The following is a 12,184-nucleotide window of genomic DNA, read 5'->3' as shown; positions in this document are numbered from 1 at the left end:
TCCCAGTGGAGTCGTGTGGACAGTGCTTCATTCTCCCAGCAACGGTGTGTGACAACATGTGCAGAGTATTGCCAACCAGGGAAGCTCACCTGAGCCTTGGTGTCCAGCATTGTCATTGGGTGTCACTCACATAGGCATGTAGCATCCTCGTAACTGACCCTAATTACTCAGTCTCCACCCCCTCCAGAGATCAAATGATACAGTGTGGTCTAAGGCCCCCCCATAAATCATATTGTTAGCATAGACTATCTGGCCTGGTGTGGCCCAGGGTCCCAGGTAGACAAAGACACTCCTGCTAGTGAGGAGACCCCAAGGGCTTACAGGTAATCTCCTAAGAGCCCGGCAAGTTCTTTCTTTGGATTGCTCTGGATTGACCACCCTAAACCTGCCAAGTTAACCCTTTAATGCACAACGGGATTCTATAGGTGGGAATAACAAGGGCTTTCAAGCTTGGAGACTCGGAGATGGTGTCAGTGATCATTACCTGAGTAGGTTATTGCCCTTCTCAGCACTGTGTTCCTACCATCAGACTTATGGTAATTTATAACTATTCTATTTATTGGTTTTCTTGTTTATGTCTGCCTCATTTTCTAAACCAAGGGCTCCATGAGGGTAACGTGTGGGTCTGTCTGGTCTCTGCTCTTTTCCCCAGTACTAAACACACACGACCCTGCTCTGCAGGGCCGGGACTATGGGGAGGTAAGTGAGGCCCTCTCTGGGGTGCAAAATTTAAGATGGGTGGATGCATAAAACCTCAGTAATCAAGATAAATCGTGTTTTAATGCAACATTTTAAGAAATCAAAATTAATACAAAAAATCATGAGAAACAAAGTATCAGCATTTTAAACAAAAATAGGTGCGGTGATTTTCCTTTTGCTTCCAGCTCCAATATGGCTCAGCACTGTTTACAGGTCCTGTCTTTATAGGCAATTTTAATATTTTGTTCATTATGGATTTTTTGCATTGATTTCGACTTTTAAAAATATTGCATCAAAATGTTATTTATCCTGAGTGCTGATTCATTCATTCCTGGATCGTCTTTCCCCAAAGCTTGGGCATTTAGCCACTGTGTCCAGCTGCCTCACTCTGCCCTGCCTTCGAGCATCCTATCCTGGGGTGGAGGGCAGAATCTCAGGAGAAAGGAGACCAGTGGTGAGGAAAGAGGAGAGAGGGGTCGGGAATTGGAGAGGGTATAACACGTGTTCAAGGCATCCGGATGGAGAAACACTATCAGCACATTCCAGGCGAGACAAACCTCCTGCCTTTGTCACTCACTGTAAATTGTCCCCCAATCACTGGGCTGACAGAGATGGATTCCCAAGGCTCATAGCACAATTAAGCTTTCTCAGGCGTCTCATGGGGGAAGGAAGCAGTTGGTTTCCTTGGGGATGCTTGGGGGTAATTTTCTAATGTCCCTCCCACCATTACGGAGGCTTTGCTCCAATCTCTTATCATATGTAATTCCTAATGATTTCTCTGTTATGTCCTGTTTTATTAAAGCGTCATTGAACTATACCCTATTGATTTAGATTTCACAGACAATTGAAATTTAAATTGACTCCAAATTGAATGTCTCCATGTAATCTCTGTTCTGCAATAAAGATAGATAAAATGCTTCTATTTTTGATAACAAGTTATACTGGAGGCACATTTTAATTTTGGGAGGGAAGAAAAAAAATGTGACGGCATCTTGACTGTCTTTGAAAACTGGCTGATGGTTCAGGGCCTGGGAGGCGTTTTTGTTTTTCTCCGGGGCACGATGCTGGAGCTATAGAATCCTGGAATGTCTGGGCTGGCTCACAGATGGGAGTGGAAGGTGATCTGGTCTGACCTATGAATTAATTAATTAATTAGGTGATCCATCCACAAGTCCATCCCTTCGTCCAGGGAGGACAGCATGTTTGGAGTGCCAGGGGCAGGGGGGCAGGAAAGAGTGAGGCTAACGCCCCACTATGGTGTCATGACTCAAAGCTCATGTCATTTGAGGGTTGAGTCTAGAAAGCCATTTTAGAAAAAGGAGAGAGATGCGTCACTACAACCAGCTACAGGGTTCAGTCATTCAACATCTGTCCCCACCCAAGCCAGAGCCTTCATGGCAATGGTCACTTTCATAACTTTTATCTCCTTCCACTAATGATGGAGGACAGCAGTTGGGCTGTGGGAAGGATGAGCAGAAGAGGAAACAAGGTATCATCCCATGAACTCTCTATTCTTTATGCGATAGATTAGGTAGAAAAGGGAGAATCAATGAAGTGCCCATCAGAACCTGGAGAGAAGTTGAACTAGTCAGATCCTTGAGAACCCTCCAGAACAGTTCTAAATGTGAGCAATCATTTCCTCTAGAGGGTTCTAGATCCCTAATGAAACCCACCCCACCTGGATCCCAGCATTCAGGAGACATAGGTTGACTGGTAGAAGGGTGTGTTAGTTTCCTATTACTGCCATAACAAACTGCCACAAACTTATTGACTTAGAACAACACAAACTTATTATCCTATAGTTCCGGAGGTCAAAAGTCCAAAACAGATCTTAAAAGGCTATAATCGTGTGTTAGAAGAGCTGCATTCTTTCTGGAGGCTTTAGGAGTGAATCAGTTTCCTTGCCTTTTTCCAGCTTCTAGAGGTCGCCTGCATTCCTTGGCTTGTGGCCCCTTCCTCAATTTTTCAAAGCCAGCAGCGGAGCATTTTCCAATCTCAACCTCTCTCTGACCTCTGCTTCCATTCTCACATCTCTTTCTCCAACTTTGACCCTCCCGCCTCCGTTTTGTGGTTACATTCGGTCCACTCAACTATACCAGGATAGTCTTCCCGTCCCAAGATCCTTAATTTAATCAAAACTGCAAAGTCCCTTTGCCATAAAAGGTAATGTCTTCACAAGTTCTGGAATTAGGATATGGATGTCTGTGGAGGGCCATTTTCTGTCTTACCACAAGGGAACTTGAAATGCCCCCACGGAAGTGACCTCATTCTAGCCATAGTCCTACCTTCTGTGCACCTCTCCCAGCGAAATCTGCTGGAGTTGTCCCAAGATGGCAGCCTACTCTGGAGATGAGGGCAGAAGATGTAACTCAGGACTCCCGCACCCCTCCTGGCTTTCTCTCATCAAGTGGTCTCTAGTGCTTCCAGTGCCGCAGAGGGAGCTGGGTCAGAGGGAACTTTGAGCTCTGCTGATGTAACTGAAAAGCTGATCTGGGTTTCTTTAGTTTTCATTGCTCCTGTCAAGGAGGAATGGCAGCACAATAAGGAAAAAGTGGAGCAACATTTATTTTTATGGAGGGCTGGAGGACCCCGGGGTCTGTCAAGCAGTGAAGGCGGCCGAACAAAGGATAAAGATTTAACTCATCCATTCAATAAAAACCTCCTGATGCCATAGGGAAATTTCCAGGCTAGTGCAGTAGCCAGAAATGCAAAAGGCAATCACTGTCCAGAGTAATAAATGCTGTCTTATGGTTAAACATGGGGTGCAAAGGAGAATAGAACGGGGGTCACCAGCCCACACTGGGGGCATCAGGGTGGGCCTCCTGAGGGAAGTGGCCTCTAAGCTGACACCTGTAGGATCAAGACGGGCTGGCAATGGAGTGGAGAGAGACTTCCAGGGAGAGGTAACAGCATGTGCAAAGGTCCTGAGGTGAGAGACGGCATGCTCATTCAGGGAACTGAAGGAAGTCCAGTCTAGCAGGTGTATTGAGTTTGACATGGAGACTAGTCAGAATGAGGCTCAGAGGTCTCCTAATTTAGGACTTTACACAGTTCTAATTATAAGGTTATTTATGGCATTATTAGTACCCTAATTAGTACCCTGAACTATGAGCTTGTAAGGGCAGTAATTGTGTCTGTCTTGCTCATGGTTGAATCCCCACAAACTAGCATTGGGTTTAGTTAGCATCTATACATAGTGTTGAATGAATGAATGAATAAATGAATGAGGTTAGTGAGGCAGGCACGAGCCAGTTCCCACAAGTGTTTGAATGCCGTGGTAACTAATCCAGCTTCTCTCCACAGCAGGTGACCTGGAGCTGAATTAGGCTCCACTTCAGGCTACTGGAGGATCAAGTAGCTATCTGTAGGTGGTGCTGAGGCTGTGAGAAAAACACCTTGATAAAGACACCCTCAGCAGATGGAGGCTGTCTCCGGGGTCCTATGTTCAGAGCTTAAATAACCAAGAGTGACTGGCTTCTCCCGCCTTGGCATTGACTAGCTATTGTTGCTCACTGGTCAAAATGCCAGTGACCCTCAGGCCCACTAGATATCTCTTTCAGCCTTGGGCTGTTGGTTGGGGGCAGAGCCTTGAGTTTCATCTTGAGCTGTCCATCCCCTGGGGCCTCAGGCCAGCAGAGGTGCTAGCCCAGCATCCATTCCAGGGGACCTCAGGTTCGCCCCTGGGATGACTGGACGCTTGGAGCCAACTTACTTATCACCCTGTGTTATAATTGTGTGTTTTTCTGGGGTGGGGTGGTCTGGCCCCCTGACTAGACTGTGAGTACCTAGCCTGGGGCCTGGCGTAGAATGGGCACTCTACAAGTATTTTTTGAATTATGACTACAGGGTTGCTGTAAAGACTTAGAGAGTCTCAGAGCTGGTGAACCCTTAGACACAATTCAGTCCCAACACACAATTTACAGATGGGGAAGTTGAGGCCAGAGAGGAACAGGGCCTTGCTCAGGGTTCCACTGTGAGTGGACACAGGTCTAGACCCCCTAACCCCTATCCTCTGTCCTACTGGCCCAGTATAAGTGACTGTGCATCTCCTTCTAGTCTATTCTATCCCACCCCTTTCCATCCCATCCCATCCCATTCGATACCACTCCATTCCACTCGAATCTTTCTATCCCACTCCATTCCACCCCACCCCATTCCATTCTACCCCACCTTAGTCCATTCCATTCTAGTTCTCCCCATCTTATTCCGTCCTACTCTTCCCCGCTTCCCCCCTTAGACCCTATCCCATTTTGTAATACATCATTCTACTCCCCTCCACTGCATTCCATTTTCTTCTGTTCACACGGTTCCTTGCACTCCACTCCTTTTGATTCTACCGCACCCAGTGTTATCTCTCCTCATGCCATTCACATTCCTCAAGCCTAGGTCTATTTACAACGTGCCTCCAGGATGCCAAGCCCTGAATGTTTCAGGATGAATGAGCCACAGACCCTGATTTTGGGGAGAGCGAACACACTGGTTAACAAAGTGTCTGCTCCCACCTGACTGCTGTATCCTTTAGTTGAGCTTTTCCCTGAGGCCAGGGGCGGGAGGGTCAGGTGATTGTCCAGTTATTGATAAGCAGAACTTTGCTGCACACTTGGATGTTGTTTTGAGGTATATTGCAGTGACTCCCTGCGGAAGACGAGGAGTGGGTGGTTGATCATCAAATCCCTTCCCAAACCTTCACCCCTATCCTTGAAGAATGCTCAGGCCAATTTCTCTGATTTGCACACCAGTTCTCCTGTGGGACTGGGGGAGGGGGCTTTTCCAGAAGCCTAGAGTCTCAGGAAGGACCTGATAGTCTGCTGATCTGAGTGGGGCTCCCTCCCCGAGTGCCCTCTGCTCTGGTTGGGTTTCTTTTCTTAAAAGACTGCCCTTCCCCTCCACCCCACACATCTTCCAGCACATTGTCTGCCCAGAACCTCGTTGTCCATGCTCTGATGGGATTCCCACACATGCTCAAGATCCAGACTTGAGTTTGCCCCAACTTGTTAAATGCTGGGTATTTATTTGATCTGCCGCTGAGATGCCCCTGGCGCTTGGACCCCAAGTCCACCCCAAACCCTGAAGATGTAGCTGCTCTGCCTGCTCTCTGCTGTCCCCGCATCCCCAGCCTTGCCCAGGCCATATTCTGCTTGCCCTTGAGTCTCCTGGGCGTGGGGAGTGGAAAGCACCTGGCACATAATTGCAGCTTAATAAACGAATCAATCCTCATTAGGACTCGATTGGCCATTAGCCTCATTATCCCGCAAGCAGAGGGCTGGGGAAGTTTTAGAACGCCAAAGCGGGGAGAGATCAATGGGGGTGTGGACTCTAGCCCCCATTTGTGGACAGAACTACGCCAGAAGGAAGGTGATCTTGACTAGGAGTCTTCAACCCTGGCTGCCCATTAGGTCCTCTGGGGAAGCCTTAAAGATACGGGTGCCCAGGCCCCGCCCAGAGCCACGGATGCAGAACCTCCCCTGCTGAGTTTAGTGTGAGGCCAAGGAAGCCTGAAACACCATTTTTCATCTCTCGAGCTAAGGAAAGTCCAAAGTTTAGCCATCAAAGCCTTGCCACACGTGGATACTTAATAAATAGCAAGTTCCCTGAGATCTTGGAGTTTTGGGTACCCATGAGCTTAGGTTTGGTAACAGTGTCTCATCACCACCATCTCCTGTCACACTGATACGCACAGCATCTCCCGCGGCCCTCTCAACCACCAACGGTTGCCGTGTTCACACCGCCCGGATGCTTCTGTGCCTAATAGCTGTCTTCAAATTGAGTTTTAACTCACTTCCCTTGTTCCTTTCTTAGTCTGTCCTAAACTAATCTCATGAGAGTGTGGGTTTGGCATTCTATTCGTATTTTTTTTGAACACACAAAAACATAAATATATAATAATGAAAAACTAAAAATAGATTCATGTCTCTACTACCTAAAAATCACTTTGCTAACGAGTAGTTGTGCTTATATTACTCGGGAAAATACTATTTTATCGTTTCCAATTTTTTTTTCACAAATAAAATAATGAACGTGAGCAGTTGTAAAAGATTGTACATCTCTGTCCATGAATGAGGTGTTTTTTATTCTTTCATTACATCCTTCTGACAACCTGTGAGATATTAAAAATAGCACTGCTTCTAATTAATTAAAATAGAGTCTTCTGGGGGTCTAATTTTGTATGACTTTCCTTTTTTTTGGTATTTGCTTTAGGTCACAGAGCAGTTTCATTCCTAAGACTTCATTTAAGTAGAAACCAGATTTCTCATCAAGAACCTTAAAAATATTAATACCCTTGGACCCATTCATTGCATTCTGGGGAATTCATAAGAAGGAAATACTTCAGAATAGAGATAACATTTACATACAAAAATGTCCAAGGCAGCGTTATGTACAAATATGAGAAATTAACCCACTGAAATCTAACAGAAGGGCTAATTTGATTAATATGCATAATTCAGTTTAATAAATGGCGTGGTTATAAGGTCAGGAGGTCCAGAAGATTCTCAGTTTCACTGGATTCTCATCTTTCCGTCTCCACCTCTTAGAAGAGTGCTTGGCACAGACCAGATCTTCAAAAATACTTGCTGGAGGTTGAATGATTTGTTAAAATGATAGTCACAAGAGTTTATAATAATGCAGAAAACCACATATTAAGTGAAAAAAAACAAGGTGCAATATTAAACAGAAAGGATTGTCACGTATCTATTAAAATATGCATTGACCTTGTATGTGCAAAAATAAGGTGTGGATTAGTGAAATGCGTGGTGTATCTGGGCTATAGAATATTCTGTAGCTACGAAAATGATGTTTCTCATATCTCAACATTCATGATATGAGAAACTATTTATGATAATGATATTAAGTAAAAAAAAGTAGGGTGTAAAAATTCACATGCCGTAGAATTTCAATTTGTGTGTGTATGTATGTAATTATAACGTTATATAATACACTATTATTTAGTTATAATTATATTATATTTATAATAATATAAATATAAAAATAATACACTACATTTATATCTTACTACATAAATTTAATATTAAATATGTTTATCTTACCATATATTTTATGTATAGGTATATGTATTGTATGTTTTATTTTATATATATGTGTATTATGTACATATATATGTGCATATATATATGTATACACACACACACACACACACTCACAAGACTGGAAATAAGCCAAAATATTAATAGTAGTTAGGTGGGGAGAGTAAGATAGGTTTTTTTTTCTTCCCTCCATGTTTCATCTTTTCCAATTTTCCAACGTCCTCCTACAATGAGCTTGTGTTACTTTTTTCATCAAGACAAAAGAATACCCTCTGGGTATGTCTGAGACACAAAGAGGGTGGGAGAGCCGGGGAGAGGCGCGGGACCCTGAGGGATGCTGCGGGAGGAAGGTCCGTGGTCACATCGCATCAGCTGGTGCGGACTGATTCTCCCCACCTCCAGGTCCACAGGGCTCTCTGGGCAGGAGCTCGTGGCGGGCCGGCGGGGGGGACGTGCACTGACCGGGCCCCGGAGTGTCTCCTTGCGGGGACGGCCTCGTGGAACCGCAGCCCAGGGGCCCGGCTGAACTCTTCCGGAGGAGTGCCGCCTTCCCCTAATTTGCCGGGTCCCTCCGGTTGCTAAGAATGATCGACAGTAATTAAAACTAAGCTAATAACCTCCTCACTCTTGACATTTCTGTGGGGTTTTGTTCACCATTATCTACATATAGATTAAAAATTGTAATTGGACTGGCGATCGGGTTAGGAAAATCAACCACCTTCCAACTCGTCGTTTGCCGGGGACTGACACTTTGAAATTTTATTTAATCTGAGAAAATTGAGTTGAACTCTGGCACACTGGGAGGTGGGGAAAAAAACAGTATTTTATCCTAAAGGCCCGATGCTAAGAAAATATTCATACTCCGGGCAGGAAGAAGTGGGGTCTAGGCCGGAAGGGTGCTGGGAGCACCTGCGTGGATACAGCAGAGTGGGCTGTAGGGTGGGGGCTCCTGGGAAGCAGCCATGGGAGGGGGTCGAGATACCCCACTGGAGGAGGTTTAGGGAGACCAAAGCCACCTCCCGGAGAGGATTCCTGTGTCATTTCATAAGGACTTGGGCTACCTAACCCACCCAGCCCCCTGTGCTTATGAAGAGTGATGTTATTGGTCTATAATTCTGTGAGTCCAGGCCTCCCTAGAACGTGAGGATTCTGAGAGTCAGGGATTACAAAATCGACTCCAAAAGGTGGGAAATTGTTAGACCTGCCCAGCTGCCCCTCCCATGGAGTCATTAATTTGTCTAAATTAAAACCCTTAAACTGATATTAATTCTTAGCCCATGTCCCCAAGGCAATGGGCCAGCTGAGGAAGATTTCTTTCTAATACACAACGTGGCCGTGTCATGCCCGTGCTTAATACACTTCAGTGCTGTCTCGTGGCCCCATTTGGATCAAGTCCAGTCTCCTCACGATGGCTTAAAAGCCGTTCCAGGTTTGCTTGGTGCTTCCTTCTCTCCACAGTCAGCCTCTTGAATCCTCGCACACATCCCCCCACAGCGTGCTCTCTCTCTCTCTCTGACTACACACAGTGTTCTCTCCACTGAGCCTCCAGATTTTGCATTACTGTTCCCTCTGCCTGAATCACCTCCTCCCCACCCCAGTACCCAGAAGTTTGCCTCCTTCACCCATCTAATTTCTTTAAGCTGTCACTTCTTATCTTGGGCTTCGACTTTTCCCGGAAGTGTTAGCTGTCCTCCCAAATCATGTCTTCTGCTCCCGCAGCCCCCATACTCACTCTGTGCCACCTCTGTGTGTGACTCTTTCTGCCATCTCTTCCCATCAAACCAGGATCTCCTTGAAGACCAGAATACTTCCTTATTTACTGTTCTCTCTCCCAGCCTATGATGCAGAGGCGCCGGAATGAAAGAATGAAGGAATCTGTGTGTAAAGGCAGGAAATTCGTGACTCCTTTACCCTCGGAATAAGAAATACTCATCTATTTATTCATTTCAGAAGAATTTGTTGACATTTTGTGTCTTGTGCTGTGCTCAGCTGTGGGGATGTACTTTGACCAAGACAAATAAATCTCTGTTGTCTATGGCGCTTATGGGGGAAATAGATTAGAAAGATTGATTGGGGTTAAGGAGTTAGGGGAAGAAGATCCCAGACAGAGGAAACACATGGGAAAGATCTTAAGGAAGGAAGGAGAGAGGCACGATGTGAAGCAGAGAAGCCCATTGGGGCTGGAGCTCTGTGAGAGATGAGGAGATAGAGACAACCACGTCCCTTTATTCTGAGAATGATCGTTCTCATCCTTCGTGCTCGTGGCTTCACTTTTTCCAGCATATGCATTCACCTCCTGGAGTGGGCTGTTGAATTTTATCTGCCAAGAAAGCTTGCCCATTTCCTTTCTTCTGGAAGCAGATTCTGTTCACCTGGGCTGCAGACGTGGGCACATGGCCCAGGTCTGACCAAGCACACCCTCTGATCCTTCCGTGACAGTGATTGGTGGAAGGGGCAAGCCCATGACCCAAGCATTGCCAATCAGAGCCCTTCCATGGGGTTGGTCTGTGGACCTGGTAGGAGGAAGCTTCTCGTCCACCGGGGTTTGCAGGGCGGGTACACGGAGAAAGTGGAAGGTGTTTCTGGAGAAGGAGAGAGTGAAGCCACCATCATGAGATGAGGAAAAAGGGAGAAATCAGAGTTTTTCCTGTGAATGTTTGAACTACCCCAATATCCAAACTAGTGTTGAGAACCAATGAAATCCCCTCTTTCTCCAGTAAGCTAGTTTATGTTGGGCGTCTCTTACTTACATCTGAATGAGTCCCAACGCGCTCGTGCCATCCCTGATTCCAGTATCTCTCTGGGATGTAGTCAAGGAAGGCATCTGATCCTCATTTTATAGAGGAGGAACCTGGGGCTCAGAAAATTGCCCGAGCTTACACATAAAGTTAGTGGCAGGGCTGGAATCAGTTAATCCATCTCTCTTGCTATCAATCAGTCATTATGTCTCAAGCTATTAGGATTTTCCGGACTAGCCCCGATTTCAGATACTCTGTCCCAGTGTTGTCACAGACCACCTGAATGGCCCACTAATTTGACCCATTTACAAACCACCTTTCCTTACATGCTTTCCCATATCCAGAAAGAGTAAAAAAATCCTTTATAGCCACAGTTCTTGATTTTTAATTTGGAAGGCACTGTAATGACTCAATGGTGTGCTGGTACATGTTGAACATTTAACATGTGTAGTTCTGGCATGAAGATTGGTTGATATTTTTGTTTACATTAAGGAGCAAGACAAAAACAAAACAACAAAGACATGTGTTGGAACTTCTCTTGTTCATCAATGACGTGAGCAACTTCTTTGCTGAGTTGACTAGTGGTTTTCATATACTAGAAGAACATCTAAATTGTTTGTGCTATTCACAATAGAATGGCTACAGACACATCATTCTTTAAGTTTAATCTGCTTTATTAACACTTTTTACATCGCTTTCTTAAATCTAGACAATCAACAAAACAATAATAAATCAAGCCCTGGTTTGGACCATTTGCCAATGTCTGTGGTGTAAATATTCCCAATGTGGCTGTTTTCAAATCTCCAACATAATGTAATTGAAAGTGGAGTTGGAGAGAGATGAAAAGATACCATAATACATATTTCCACCACATGTGCAATGGATGTAAATAACTTAAAGAGCAAAGATAATAATACAATGTGGTCAAATAACTAGGAAGGGATGAGTTTTTGAGTAATTTTTAGTGTAATTTATTTAATTGTAAATTTATATGATTTTAAATAATCGCTGCATTTCACAACTGGCTCACAAAATTCCTGAAAATTTAGTGTTAGTGCTCATGGGCCCATATGAGCTGCATCCGACACACAAGTCGCTGTAACCGTGTACTCTCTGATCATTGGGCGTTGGATGGTGGAAACTCTCTGCCATTGGTCAGATGACCTTTCTTCTCCGTTTACCTGGAATGAGCTTACGCTCGCTGCAGGCAGGCTCTCTCTAGGGGTATCCTTCCGGTTCAGATGAAGCAGGGCCCTCCCCTTTTCTTTCACAGCCCCCCTCTTTTTTCCCTTCATAGCTCTTATCACAGTTTGTAACGATGTCTCTTCTTGGCTGTGTGTTTATTTATTTGGTCCCCACCAGACTGTGAGGTCCATGAGGGCAGGGCAGTGTCTCTCTCCCTCATTGCTGTATTTTCTGGGCTTGACTCCATGCGTGGTCCAGGAGAGGGACTCTGAATATGTGCTGAGAGCCCTAAGGAATAGTTGCAGCTAAACCCTCATTTGGGAGAAGAGGAAGTGTTATTATCTTACAAATCTCTAGGCTAGATCTATGTTCACAGCAGGGTTATTCACAATAGCCAAAATGTGGAAAAGACCCAAGTGTCGACCCACAGATGAATGGATAAACAAGATGTGGTCTAGCCATGCAATGGAATATGCTTCAGCCATAAACAGGAATGAAGTGCTGACACAGGCTACAATA

Source organism: Ceratotherium simum, chromosome 35 (genome assembly GCF_057802395.1).
Source record: "Ceratotherium simum simum isolate JZ-2026a chromosome 35, ASM5780239v1, whole genome shotgun sequence".
In the NCBI taxonomy this organism is placed as follows: Eukaryota; Metazoa; Chordata; class Mammalia; order Perissodactyla; family Rhinocerotidae; genus Ceratotherium; species Ceratotherium simum.
The sequence above is the reverse complement of the archived record's forward strand: the minus strand, read 5'-3'. Positions refer to the sequence as shown.